The sequence below is a fragment of the Lissotriton vulgaris genome, chromosome 12 (genome assembly GCF_964263255.1).
Source record: "Lissotriton vulgaris chromosome 12, aLisVul1.2, whole genome shotgun sequence".
Taxonomy (NCBI): domain Eukaryota; kingdom Metazoa; phylum Chordata; class Amphibia; order Caudata; family Salamandridae; genus Lissotriton; species Lissotriton vulgaris.
In genome coordinates, this window is record NC_141700.1 from 288,440,242 (window position 1) to 288,453,730 (window position 13,489).

Sequence of the window (13,489 nt, forward strand, 5' to 3'; positions counted from 1 at the left end):
ATAAGTTGGCAGGGTATGCTCAGACGTGAGTCCCTTGCTCACTTTGCCACTTGATTCAAGCAAGCCTGGCTAAAGACGGCTGTAATGCCAGAAACCGGCTCTAGGAAGCTTGTTTCCGGTCCAGGGAAGGCATGGCTTGGCAGTTCGGGCTGGACTGTTCCCATGAGGCACAGCGTCAGACTGATTTGCATATGGCCATGTCTGAACTGGGGTGGCAGAGTGGGCTAAAGAACAGTGATGGATTAAACCCAGATCTGTTGACTGGGTGTGAGTGTTTGATTGGTTCAGATGCTCCATCCATCACCACCCCCCTTTTGTACCGCTTTGTTCACCATAAGTTGGCAGGGTATGCTCAGATGTGAGTCCCTTGCTCACTTTGCCACTGGATTCAAGCAAGCCTGGCCGAAGATGGCTGTAATGCCAGAAACCGGTCCTAGGAAGCTTGTTTACAGCCCAGGAAAGGCATGGCTTGGCAGTTCGGGCTGGACTGTTCCCATGAGGCACAGCGTCAGACTGATTTGCATATGGCCATGTCTGAACTGGGGTGGGAGAGTGGGCTAAAGAACGGTGATGGATTAAACCCAGATCTGTTGACTGTGTATGAGTGTTTGATTGGTTCAGATGCTCCGTCCATCACAACCCCCCTTTTGTCCCACACAAGTGAGGCATAATTGTTATGGGGAGACCTGGGGGAACGGTGGGTGGTAGAAAATGTGTGTGAGCCCAGTGATGCAACACTTTCCCACACAACAATGTGTGAAAAAACTGCATTTTTCAGCTAAAATTGAGGTTTGCAAGGGTTTCTGGGTAAGGGAACGTTGGGGGATCCACGCAAGCTGTACCTCCTTGGAAGCCCCCGGGTGTCTAGTTTTCAGAAATGTGTGGGCTTGGTAGGTTTCCCTAGATGTCCACCAAGCACTGGGCCAAAAACCCAGGTGACCCCCCTTGCAAAAGCAGGTGGTTTTGAGATAGGCAATTTTGATGTCGCCTCACTACGTTTGGGGGCCTTGCCTGTCGCTGGTACTTGCGCCTCCCACACAAGTGATGCACCAATTCCATCTGGAGACCTGGGGCAACGCTGGGTGGTAGGAAATTTGTGTGAGCCCGGTGATGCCACACTTTCCCACACAAAAATGTGTGAAAACTGTTTTTTTCAGCTAAAATTGAGGTTTGCAAGGGATTCTGGGTAACGGAACGGTGGGTGATCCACGCAAGCCATACCTCCTTGGTAGTCCATAGGTGTCTAGTTTTCAGAAATGTGTCGGCTTGGTAGGTTTCCCTAGATGGCCGCAGAGCACGGGTCAATAACCCACGTGACCCCACTTGCAAAAGCAGGTAGTTTGGAGATAGGGAAACGTTGTGTGATCCACGCAAGACATACCTCCTTGGAATTTGTGAATACACGCAGATTCCAGAACTTTCCACCACAGAATGTTTAGGTTTGCAAGGGTTTTTTTTTCATAACCAATTAGGTTTGCAAGGGTTTTTGGGTAACAGAACCTGGCGGGAGGCAGTCAAGTCACCCCATCTTGGATTCCCCAGGTTGTCTAGTTTTCAAAAATGTATAGGTTAGCTAGGTTTCCCTAGGTGCCAGCAGAACTAGGGTTTAAAAACTACAGCTAGGCACTTTGCAAAAAAAAGGAGTCCTTTTTCACTGCGAAATTGAGGTGTGACCACGTTGGGTTTCACCGTTTCTTATCGCAGGCACTAAGTAAACCCACATAAGTGAGGTAGCATTTTTCTCTGAAGACTTTGGGAAAAGCTGGGTCAAAGGAAATTTGTGGATCCACGCAGATTCCAGAACTTTCCACCACAGAAATGTGGGGAAAATGTGTTTTTAAAAAATTGTTTTTAGGTTTGCAAGGGTTTCTGGGTAACAGAACCTGGTGGGAGGCAGTCAAGTCACCCCATCCTGGATTTTCCCAGGTGTCTAGTTTTAAAAAATGTATAGGTTTTCTTGGTTTCCCTAGGTGCCGGCAGAGTCAGGGTTCAAAAACTACAGCTGGGCACTTGGCAAAAAAAGTGGTCATTTTTCACTGCAAAATTAAGGTGTGACCACGTTGCGTTTTTGCCGTTTCTTATCGCAGGTACTAGGCCAACCCACACAAGTGAGGTAACATTTTTCTCGGAAGACTTTGGGGAATGCGGGGTGGAAGGAAATTTGTGGATACACACAGATTCCAGAACTTTCCACCACAGAAATGTGGGAAACATGTGTTGTTTTCGACAATTGTTTAGGTTTGTAAGGGTTTCTGGGTAACAGAACCTGGTGGGAGGCAGTAATGTCACCCTATGCTGGATTCCCCTGGGTGTCTAGTTTTTAAAAATGTAAGGGTTAGCTAGGTTTCCCTTGGTGCCAGCAGAGTTAGGGCTCAAAAACTACAGCTAGGCACTTTGCAAAAAAAGGGGTCATTTTTCACTGCGAAATTGAGGTGTGACCACGTTGCGTTTTCGCTGTTTCTTATCACAGGCACTAGGCCGACCCACACAAGTGAGGTACCATTTTTCTTGGAAGACTTTGGGAAAAGCGGGGTTGAAGGAAATGTGTGGATCCACGCAGATTCCAGAACTTCCCACCACAGAAATGTGGGGAAAATGTGTTTTTTTGGACAATTGTTTAGGTTTGCAAGGGATTCTGGGTAACAGAACCTGGTGGGAGGCAGTCATGTCACCCCATCCTGGATTTCCCTGTGTGTCTACTTTTCAAAAATTTATAGGTTTGCTGGGTTTCCCTAGGTGCTGGCAGAGCTAGGGTTAGAAAAGTACAGCTAGGCACCTTTCAAAAAAAGGGTAATTTTTCACTGCGAAATTGAGGTGTGAACACGTTGCATTTCACGCCGTTCCTTGTCGCAGGCACTAGGCGGACCCACACAAGTGAGGTACCATTTTTCTCAGAAGACTTTGGGGAACGGGGGTGGAAGGAAATTTGTGGATCCCCGCATATTCCAGTACTTTCCATCACAGAAATGTAGGGAAATGTGTTTTGTATACATTTATTTAGGTTTGCAAGGGATTCTGGGTAACAGAACCTGGTGGGAGGCAGTCACGTCACCCCATCCTGGATTTCCCTGTGTGTCTACTTTTAAAAAATGTATAGGTTTGCTAGGTTTCCCTAGGTGCCGGCAGAGCTAGGGTACAAAAACACCAGCTAGGCACTTTGCCGAAAAAGGGTAATTTTTTACTGCGAGATTGAGGTATGACCACGTTGCGTTTCTGGCGTTTCAAGTCGAGGGCACGAGGCCGACCCACACCAGTCAGGAACCGTTTCTTTTGTAAAACTTTGGGGAATGCAGGGTAGGTAGAAATGTGTGGATCCATGCAGATTCCAACACTTTCCTCCACAGAAATGACAATGACAATGACAATTTTATTAGGTTGTGCAAGGGATTCTGGGTAACAGAACCTTGTGGCAGGCAGTCAAGTCACCCCATCCTTTATTTCCCTGGGTGTCTAGTTTTGAAAAATGTATAGGTTTGCTAGGTGTCCCTAGGGGTCGGCAGAGCTAGGGTTAGAAAACAACAGCTACACACTTCGCAAAAAAAGGATACATTTTCATTGTGAAAATGTGGTGTGTTCACGTTGGGTTTTGAGAACTTTTCCGGTTGTGGACACTATGCCTACCCACACAAGTGAGGTACCATTTTTATCTGGATGCTTAGGGTAATTCAGATTTGTAAAGCAACTGTTATTACCTATTGAGTTTTGATGCATTTCTGCCTTCCAAATGAAAGACATTGTGTAAAAAAAAAAGTCATTTTGAAAAATGACCAATAATTCTCATGCTAATATGAGTATTTCCAATTTTAAAAATGTGCAAATATGTACTGTTTCTGAACTCTATATTTGTACCCATTTCAAAAATACATAGGTGCCTTTCATACCGATTTTTCTATGTACAGATTTTCACACAATAATTGCCATATACCTGGTACATAATAAAAAGCCATTGCAAATTGCTACTCAGTTTTTCACTCTGGGTTCGTCTGGCTCTTGGTGAACCTACAAGTCCTATATATCACCACAACCAAAAAGGTCCAGTGCATGTAACAGTATATTGCTTTCAAAGAGCTGTCATAATTACATGAAGTTACAGGTGAAAACGTTGATACAAAAGGCTGTTTTTTTCAACCAATTTTCAATTTTTTCAATAATTAACTGTTAGTTTCTATAAAGAAACCTTGATGGATCTACACAAATTACCCATTTCTGAATTCAGAATTGTGTCTACTTTTCTAAAACGTATAGCTTTTCAGGATCCATTATTGCTTTCATACTAATTGTTACCATTAACTGGAAGGAGGTTGAAAGCTCTAAAAATAGCAAAAATATGCTATGTCCCAGAAAAATGCTGAAACTGTGTAAAAAATGTTGGTTTTCTGACAAAAGACTGTCATTTCCTTAAAGCTGGGAAAATTGTGATTTCAGCCCCACAAACCCTTTTTTGATTCCATTTGCAGGTAAAACCCCAGACGCTTTCATTTGTTGCCCGTTTTTCTGAAAAAACATTTTGCTGTATTTTGGCTAATTTCTGTGACCCCTCCAAGGGAATCCACAAACCCTGGATACCTTTAGAATCCCCATGATGTTGGAAAAAAAGGATGCAAAATTGGCGTGGATACCTTATGTGGTCAAAAAGTTAGAGGGGCCTAAGCGTGCACTTCCCCAAATAGCCAAAAAAGGCTTAACACAGGAGGGGAAAAGGCCTATCAGCGAAGGGGTTAAACAATACTAAAGTGAGTGGAGTACTGCATATACCAAGGTTTACATGGCATTTACATATTAATGTAGTAGGATAAGTTAACATAAATGGTTGATATTGTGAGGTTATTAAAGTTGAATGTGTGTAAACTAATGTTTGAACATTTATACATGTAACAAAAATTAATTTCATACTGGTGCATAAAATGATATCCTCGTTAGCTTGACCAATGTAGGCCTTCAGAAACTAGTTCGATCCAGTCCTACATCTGGAGTTTAACAGTAATTCGTACTTAACCTACAATGTGGAATTTAGTTGCTTCTATTTTGTTTCCACTGTAGATATGAAGAGAAAAAAAAAACCTCATTAGTTAGAATAGGAGGGTTTTGTTTTTCCTAGATAGCAAGGTATGTGAAATCGAAGTTGCCAAGTAGAAGAGTGGTAATAATGAGCAAGAAGGCGAGTTCTCTTGAGAGAGGAGAGGAATGATCAAGTACAAGCAAAGTTGCAACTTATCGATGTGGGAAATGTGGTAAAAGTATCCAGTTGTGCTAGAGCTATAGAAATTCACTGATAAAGATCCAGCGGGATTGTCTACTTTGACTACAATTGATATTTTATGCTGAAAGAAGCGAGGGAGCGGAGAGTCATCTTAGATTTTTCACAGAGAGCAGACCTATGCTTCTGCTTGTGTAACTTTATGCTACTTGACCTATTGTTGGAGTGCCTTCTAACAAAAACTTTGAGATCTGACACCTTTCTGATTACACCCTCACCAAATGTTTTAGATCAAGGTTGCCATGGAAAGGTAGTGTAGGGAAAGATAGCTTGCTCATGATCATTAAGGCGAATCTTCTGCTGCAATTAATGGTCAATTCTTTCTCCAGATTGTTTGCATCTTTATCGTGGAGGTAGTAATCTGATTTGTGTTATATAGGGTAAATCTCTTCTGGAGATTTGGACTTATCTTGGTCTTTCCGTATTTGTATATGTTCATGCTGAGATTGATTTAAGTTGATTTGATTCTAAGTGTAGAACTAAACCCTACGAAACTCAGATTAATTTGTCTAGTGACCTACTGTGTGGCCACATTAGTTGCACTGTATTGGAATGCTGACCAGTGATAGTTTTCTCTATTCACCCCTCATACCACTGAAAGGTTGCCTCTTTGGAAATAAATATTGGAATGGATGCAAGCTCCAGCACCTCTCTGCACCACTATCAACCCCAAAAGACCTGAAAAATGTGACAGCACTTCCTGGTGTGGCATGCCAGACAATCCTCGACTAAGACCGAAATTAATGTTTTGTGCTGTGGTACATTGGCAGAGAGGTGTACAATTCACATCAGATATTTTGCCCTGATTAGACACTGCCTATGACCACGGATATAATTTGACCTGTATCCGTACTGACACTGAAAGGAAATTCCTAGAGCAGTAAAGACTAATGTAGCTAAAGGAGTTTGTGGTACAAGTTGGTCACTGGAAGAGGCAGATCATAAAGGTGCAGGGACCGATGGAGCATTGGCATTAGATTGCCAACACCAAGGGAAGTTGTGAATACACAATGATAAAAGTGAATACAATACCATTCCCATAGAGGAAGGTGAGTGTGATCATACTTTTGAGGTCCCATGATCTTGGCAGTTATTTCTGGATGGACTGTGATACCTGGAGTTTACTTTATTTGTGGGAAGAATGTTAATTTTAAGCCACTGAACTAATGGTATGGCACATGCCATATAGGAGTAGTATTTCTTAGATGTATCAGAGAAGTGTATGGTTCACATCTGGAAATCTCTCTATACTTTGCAGAGAAAAAACAATGACCTGACTAGCACAATGTAATGTGCAGAATATAGGGAAAAAAGAAAGAGAATTCCAATTTTTTTTTAGTTTGTAATTTGGAAATGTGATGCACCTCTGTACCTCAGGGCAGTATGTAGTACTCCATATGTTCACATTTTGATACTAAATACTGGCACTGCATGTTAGAATGTCCTTAACATTTTAGCAAAATGAGAAATGGTGGTAGAGATAAGATGAAAAATGTAAGATTTTCTCTTAAGTAAGACTCACAAGATATAGTTAAGCACAATACAGAAACAAAATCACAAAGTTATTTTGCAGAAAGTGTTTTCCAATATAGTGCATACATTTTGGATAAACCAAAAACTCTCAATGAACATGATATCAGACAGTAGTCACAGTGCAGTGTCAACGCCGGTTGCTGTGGTCTCATAAGAGACTTAACCACGTCCTCGAATTCCTGAAGCCTGAAGGAGTGGGTTTGCTATTGTCAGATGCAGAACTACAGCACTACAATTGATTCTGTGCTGCCTGGCTGAGTATTAACGATGAGTGTTGAATCAACTGGCTGAATACATTCTGTTGCTTAATTATCAGGAGTAAGTGGGATGACCCACACATGTTTCTTTCTTTAGACGTGGAAAAAGCGTTTGACACTGTCCATTGACCCTTTTTAGAGGTGGTCCTGGTCAAATTCGGCATTGGCCCCAAATTCAGACATTGGGTGGGATTCTTATATGGGGATCCACGAGCTCAAGTTAAAGTGATTGGGCTACTGTCTGAGGACTTCTCCATTAGAAGGGGAACCCAACAGGGGTGTCCTCTGTCCCCCCTACTATTCACCCTCACCATTGAAATAGTTGCCTGTGAGGTCAGACAGACAGAGGAGATACAGGGCTTTCAAATCACGCAGAATGATCTGGAGGAAGAAAAGATTTCGCTATAAGCGGACGATATTCTGCTGCATGTTACTCAACCACAAAGCACGATCCCCGCACTATATAGGCTCCTGGGCAGGTATGGCACCTTCTCGGGGTATACGATTAATTGGCATAAGTCGGTTATGTATAGCCCACGATTTCAGGTAATGTGGTCCCCTCTCCCAGGGGCTCTGCTGTAACGCAGACGGGTTTCGCGTACCGGGGGATCTATATAACCACAGATAGAAATCTCTCCAACCAAAAAAAACATTCAGCGAGTCATAACAAATTTTACAGTGGACGCTCTACGCTGGGAAACGCTTCCCCTTACGATACTTGGCCGAGCCGCCATGTTCAAAATTATAACGCTGCCTTGCTTTCTGTACGCCCTCCAAAATGAATACTTCCCTCTTCCTCGACAGACATTTCAGATGATAGCAGCTGAAATATGTTCACTGTTATGGTTAGGGAAACAACCAAGGATTGCGCGGAGTACGCTGCAGCGAAACCAGTACAATTGAGAGATATCCCTGCCGGACATCGAGGCCTACTACTGGGCAGAGTATAGGTGAATGACTGGCTCCATGCCCCGGCGGATCACCCCTCTTACAGATTGGAAAGGGTCTCCATGGTACATCTATCCTGCCTATTCTATTTATATGGAGGTTCAGGTGGGAGACGCCTACTGCAAGCCATGCAAATAACCCTTAACATGTGGCACAGGGCAACTAAGATCTTGGGATGGGCACATAAACTGACACTGATATGGAACTGTACCTGGTTGAGGGAACTCCACAAACTTAAAGGCTTTGGGGGCTGGGACGACATTGGAATCTCCATGCTGGGGGAAGTGGCAAAGGGGGACCTTAAACCCTTCAGGTCCTTGACGTTGGAGTTTGGGCTACACCCCACCCAAATGTTTAAGTACGCTCAACTGCGACATGCGTGGAGGGCTGAGAGCGTGCTCTCTGCCGCCCTGACGGAATATGCTCCGCTGGAGGGTTGCTTACTACAAGAGCGGATATCCTACAAGGCAGTATCTCTGACATATGGAACGCTGAACAATAATATGCCAGAGAAACTGGGGAAATTGAGAGAAACATGGAAGCACAACCTGGGCGCGATGGACACAGTCGACTGGGAGGCGGCCCTGATGCATCATAGGGAGGTGGCGATTAAATTCCGCCTCATCCAATACAAAATATTACACAGCGTATACTTTGACAGGGTTCGACTTCACCGAATTGGCCGGACAAGTGATCCCAATTGTCTGTGATGTAGACTTCCACAGGGTAATTTCTACCATACCATTTGGGACTGCCCTGCCATTCACACGTATTGGACACAAATATTGGGAGAGTTGAGTAAGGTGCTTCTGACCATACTTCCCCTAGGCCCTAAATTCGTATTGCTGGGAATAACCCACGACATTGACTTGAGTCGCCCGCAACTTATTTTTGCATTATTGGCATTAGTGGTGGCGAAAAGAGATGGGCACGTACATGGGGGCAACACTTCCCCCTCAGCTAGACGACTGGAGAAGGGGAATGGACCTGTACATGGCGGCAGAAAGGGTCATATATAAAGTGAGGGAATAACCCCAGGAGTTCCGTAAGGTATGTGGTAAATGGAGGAAGTGTCATGGATTGGGTGGGGGTTTGGAACCTGACTAGCGAAATGTCGGTCTCATCGAATCTTACTGCGTTCAGAGATGGAGTGTTCTGGGATAGGTGTATTAGACCTCGGGGGAGTTCAGATGGAGAGGGGAGTAGATTTCCAAATGTGTCACGTGCGGCAGAGCCGGATGTATGTGGGTACATGTCATGGACAAGATGCTGTGGGAGGTGGGAGGGGGAGTGGGAGGGTATTTGAGTGCGAGAATAACTATATGTGACACGTTGGTTGTTCTGTTTTGGTTGGAAAATGCAAATAAAAATATTTATTAAAAAATAATTTATCAGGAGTAAGTGCTTAAATTGTGCCTGTGGTTGCAATTGGTGGGCACCACAACACATAACCTACAGGATTGTTTCATATCATTTAACACTGTAGAAACCCAACTGGAGTACATTTGTGTATTTTTCTAAGCTGGGAACGGACATGGAAAATGATTGCAATGAGGCACAAAGTTCTGAATTTGTGGGTTTTCTAAGCACTGTTCTCTTCCTTCCCTTCGCACCTCTCCACCTCCACCATGACATTCTATTAAACATGTCTTTTACCACTTCTATCCGTCAACGAATGAGTCAAAAATGTATAATTCTTGCAGATGTTTCCTAGTCTCAACTTTAATTTGTTGTAAAGAAAATATTTCAACCTTTATTCTTTGAACTAGAATGTGGTGTTTTCAACTTTTTGCCCACCTGTTGAGGCTTTGGTGTACTGCTTGTTTGTAAACTATGGGGCATATTTATGAGCCTCTTGCCCTGCAGCAGCATCACTTTTTGTGATGCTTCGACAGTGCAAAATACCAACCTCAAAATCATATTTATGAAGTGACCCAAAGCCACTTTGCATTCTGCAGCACACAGAAAAAGTAAAAAGCCTCGCTGGATTGTTTTTTGTGCAGGTTGGTGCACCTTCCTGCACATAAACAAACCTTCCAACAACATAGGCACCCTTGCACAATAATGCAAGGGTACCTGCATTGGTGCTACGCTTCTGAAAGAGTGCAAGTGTAGGGAGAAAGGACAGGAATACACCGTATTTAGGTATACATTGATTGGATAAATACTGTACATTCCTGCCCTTTCATTTTGACATAGGGCAGTGCAGCAAGGTGACTTGCTGCTCTGCCCTACTGCAAATGTGGTGCTTTTGACTATAAATATCTGCTTGACCAAAGGTTTGGGCAGTGTCAGAGAGCAAGAGGACTATGGGCACTTGGTGAGTGAGAGTCAGACTCTCCTGCTGGCAATGAGCGCCATTTTACTGTTATTGTTTATTCACTTAGGTCCCTAATATTGAACACCGTGTGCCACAGCAGCGTCACTTTTTGTGACGTTCTGGTTGCAGAAACTACAAAATCATATTTATGAGGTCACGCAAACTTTGTTTGGCTTTGACTGGCCTCATAGATATGGAGTAAGACAAGGCTACCCAAATTGCTGTGTTGCGTTACTCTGCTTTAGGAAGGCGTTCCATGGGAGTTGTGGTGGGTGATCCCATGGAACACCCATGATGCTTCCCCAGATTTACAAAACCATGTAAACCCGGGGATGCGCCAAACAACGTGCGCCTCCCCAGCAGTGTCGGTATGTCCATTAGGGCGCTGGGGCGTTGCCCAACTACACACAATCGGCTGCGCTGTCACTAAATTAACTTAAACAGTTTAAATTAATTTAACTTACTCCTCCATTCCACTCGTGGCTCGAATAATGACTCGAATAGTTAAACCGGCCAGTGGGTCATCCGGTCCACGCCTGAGGCAGTCAGGCGTGCAAGGGCTCTGAAGGGGGTGGGGCATGCACTGGTAGCAGGTTTGACTGAGTACTGAACATGCAGCAAGGGACAGTGGTGGTGGTCTAGCGCCACAGCAGTGTGCCTGGTCGCTTTTGGCCTGATCATTTTTCTGACCAGCCCAAACATGCGCACTAAGCTGCACATTAGAGACCGAGGGTTGTTTCATGGCACAGCCCCAAGTCTCCTAATAAGCGGGGAGTATCCCTGCTTGAGCCAATCCTGGCGCTGCTGGAGCAGCATCTGATTGGCTGAGACTGAGGCTGGGCAGAGGCACGCGTCGTTTAGTTTGCCAACGCCAGGCTTCACGCTGTACTGAGCGTGGGTGGCACTGTAACCAAGCATGACCAAACACTGTCATGGCTTATGAAGCCATCTAAGGGGGAGATTGAGGCTCAGACAGACGTGTCCACAGCTATAGAGAAGAGCCCCCTACCAGAAACAATTGACCTAACAGTCTCAAGTGAGTTAACGGAGCAAAAACAGGGCCAAATTGCCACGACCAAACAAACAAGAAAAACGACGAATAAAGAAGGGGGGAATAAAATGAACATAACTTTGATCCAGCCTAAAATCTATACAAAATTCTGTTTTCTAAAGAATCCAGGGGACGTTTTATTCTCAAAGATTAATAAAGTATCAGGCCTTCAACCACCTCTTGAACCATTCCAATCCAGCTTAAACCACCATCCCAGAGATAAGCGGCCCCGATTGGACGACAGCTACAGTAATAGCATCGGCAATAGCAGAGGAGACAAAAGTATATCATCTATAACACCACCCCAAAAAACTTCAACACCTCAGCGCAATAATATCAAAATGGGGCAAAAATTCGAGATGGCAGGTACCCCGGCAGGATGGAAAACGACCATAGACGCCAATTTAATACAAATACATCATCCAAAGGACGCCATGGAAATGCTGCCATTAAAATTGGAGAAGAAGATCTCTAACATCAACAGTAACATCGAGAATGTCAGCATGAGCAAAGCGGGAACTGCAACCCCACCAGCACGGTCATTAGAGATGGAACCTTCATTAGTAGTCCTTGATACAACAAACAACGAACCCACACTAGCACCCAAGGCGTCAGAAGGGACCCGGAATATAGATGTAAGCCAGAAGAATTGCTCTCCAGAGGTGATCGAAATCTCTTCTTATCTAAGGAAAGAGGAGTGGGAGGAACTCATGGCGGCCTACCCAAAAGACCTGAGCACAAGTAGGACGGCCAGTGAGACATCAAAAAGCGGAATGGCCCACCTGCAGACAAATATAGCAGGAATGGTGGGGCCAGAAATAGCACAACCCTTCAAAATGCCCCTCGTGCCCCAGGAAGCGGGGCTCAAAGAGTGTCATGGAAACCAGGATGCAACTCCAGCTCAGGCCAGGCAAGAAAGCGCATGGCCCAGTCTCCTTAATACAGTACAACTTCTGGTGGACGCAGCACACTACCAATCAGAGAAAATGGACGCCCAATTAACATTGTTAGACACGCTGGCAGTATTTGTAGTTGCAATAGATGGGAAGCTGGGCACGTTAAATTCGCTTCTTCAGAGTAAACTTAACCAACTTGAGGATACCAAAAGGAGAAATGGCAATGAGTGCGAATGTGGCCCAATCATTGACAAACTGGCCACCCTGCCAACATTAATGTCAGACTTATGCGGACATCTCAAACGATCTGCCGAACATAGCCAGAAGATCAGCAGCGACATACTGGGTTGCCCAAAATTAAATGGACCCGGCAAAGAGCCTACTGCACAAACAGGGGCGGCTGATGTTGACGCCACCCTTAGCAAGGATACTGTTGCCAAACGGCATGATCAAACATCGAAGACCAGTGGCCATGATCACTCAAGGACGGAAGAGAAAACCCAGGACACAGGGGAGAACAGGATGAAGCCAATAACGCCTCTATCAGCAGGTTTCAAAGACGATGCAGACACAAACCATAAATTAAATGCCAAACAGAGGAGAGCAAAAAAACGCAAAGGGAGAAAACATAAGCTCTGCTCTAAACGTGAAGGCTTTAGGCAACTTTTTGGGCAAACTAAGACCGCAGAACAAAGCACGAGCAACTTGGTGGAAGGGATATCCCCAAATCGTGAATACGATGAAACAGGCGGCACATCTGAAGACATTGCCCAACCAGCAAATAAAAGCTCAGTGAAAATAGCAGCTGATTCACTAAGTAATCAAGCCGCGGTGCCCCAACATTCTGGGTCCATCACTTCACTGGCCGACCCTGGGTCACGGAACCAGCTAACGCACAATATCCAGCCTTGCACAAAACCCATGGGAAGCCCAAAAGCTTTCACAAGCCCAAGGGGAGAAAAAACAGGAAGACAAGATCTAGGACTCACTGAAAACCAAATATCAGCTATCACTAAAGAAACGGTGTCAACTTATCTACAAGTGGACCAGCCAATGTCAACAATCGCCCCTGTAGCCCTGACTTTAAAAATGCAGCTTCCACGCTGTGAAATCTCTGATCCAACTGAACGTGCAAGGGATCAAAGCTCAGCATGGGAGCACAATCGAGAGGGCTTTCGGGCATCAGTAAATACAATAAGCAATACGAAGCGGACAGCAACACTAAAT

At 44.5% G+C, this 13,489-nt stretch overlaps 1 protein-coding gene across 1 annotated transcript in view; it reads right to left on the minus strand.

The window, feature by feature from the left end:
- LOC147673983 (fatty acyl-CoA hydrolase precursor, medium chain-like) overlaps positions 1 to 13,489 on the minus strand; it is a 419,415-nt gene that overhangs the window by 377,956 nt on the left and 27,970 nt on the right. The window lies entirely within an intron of this gene.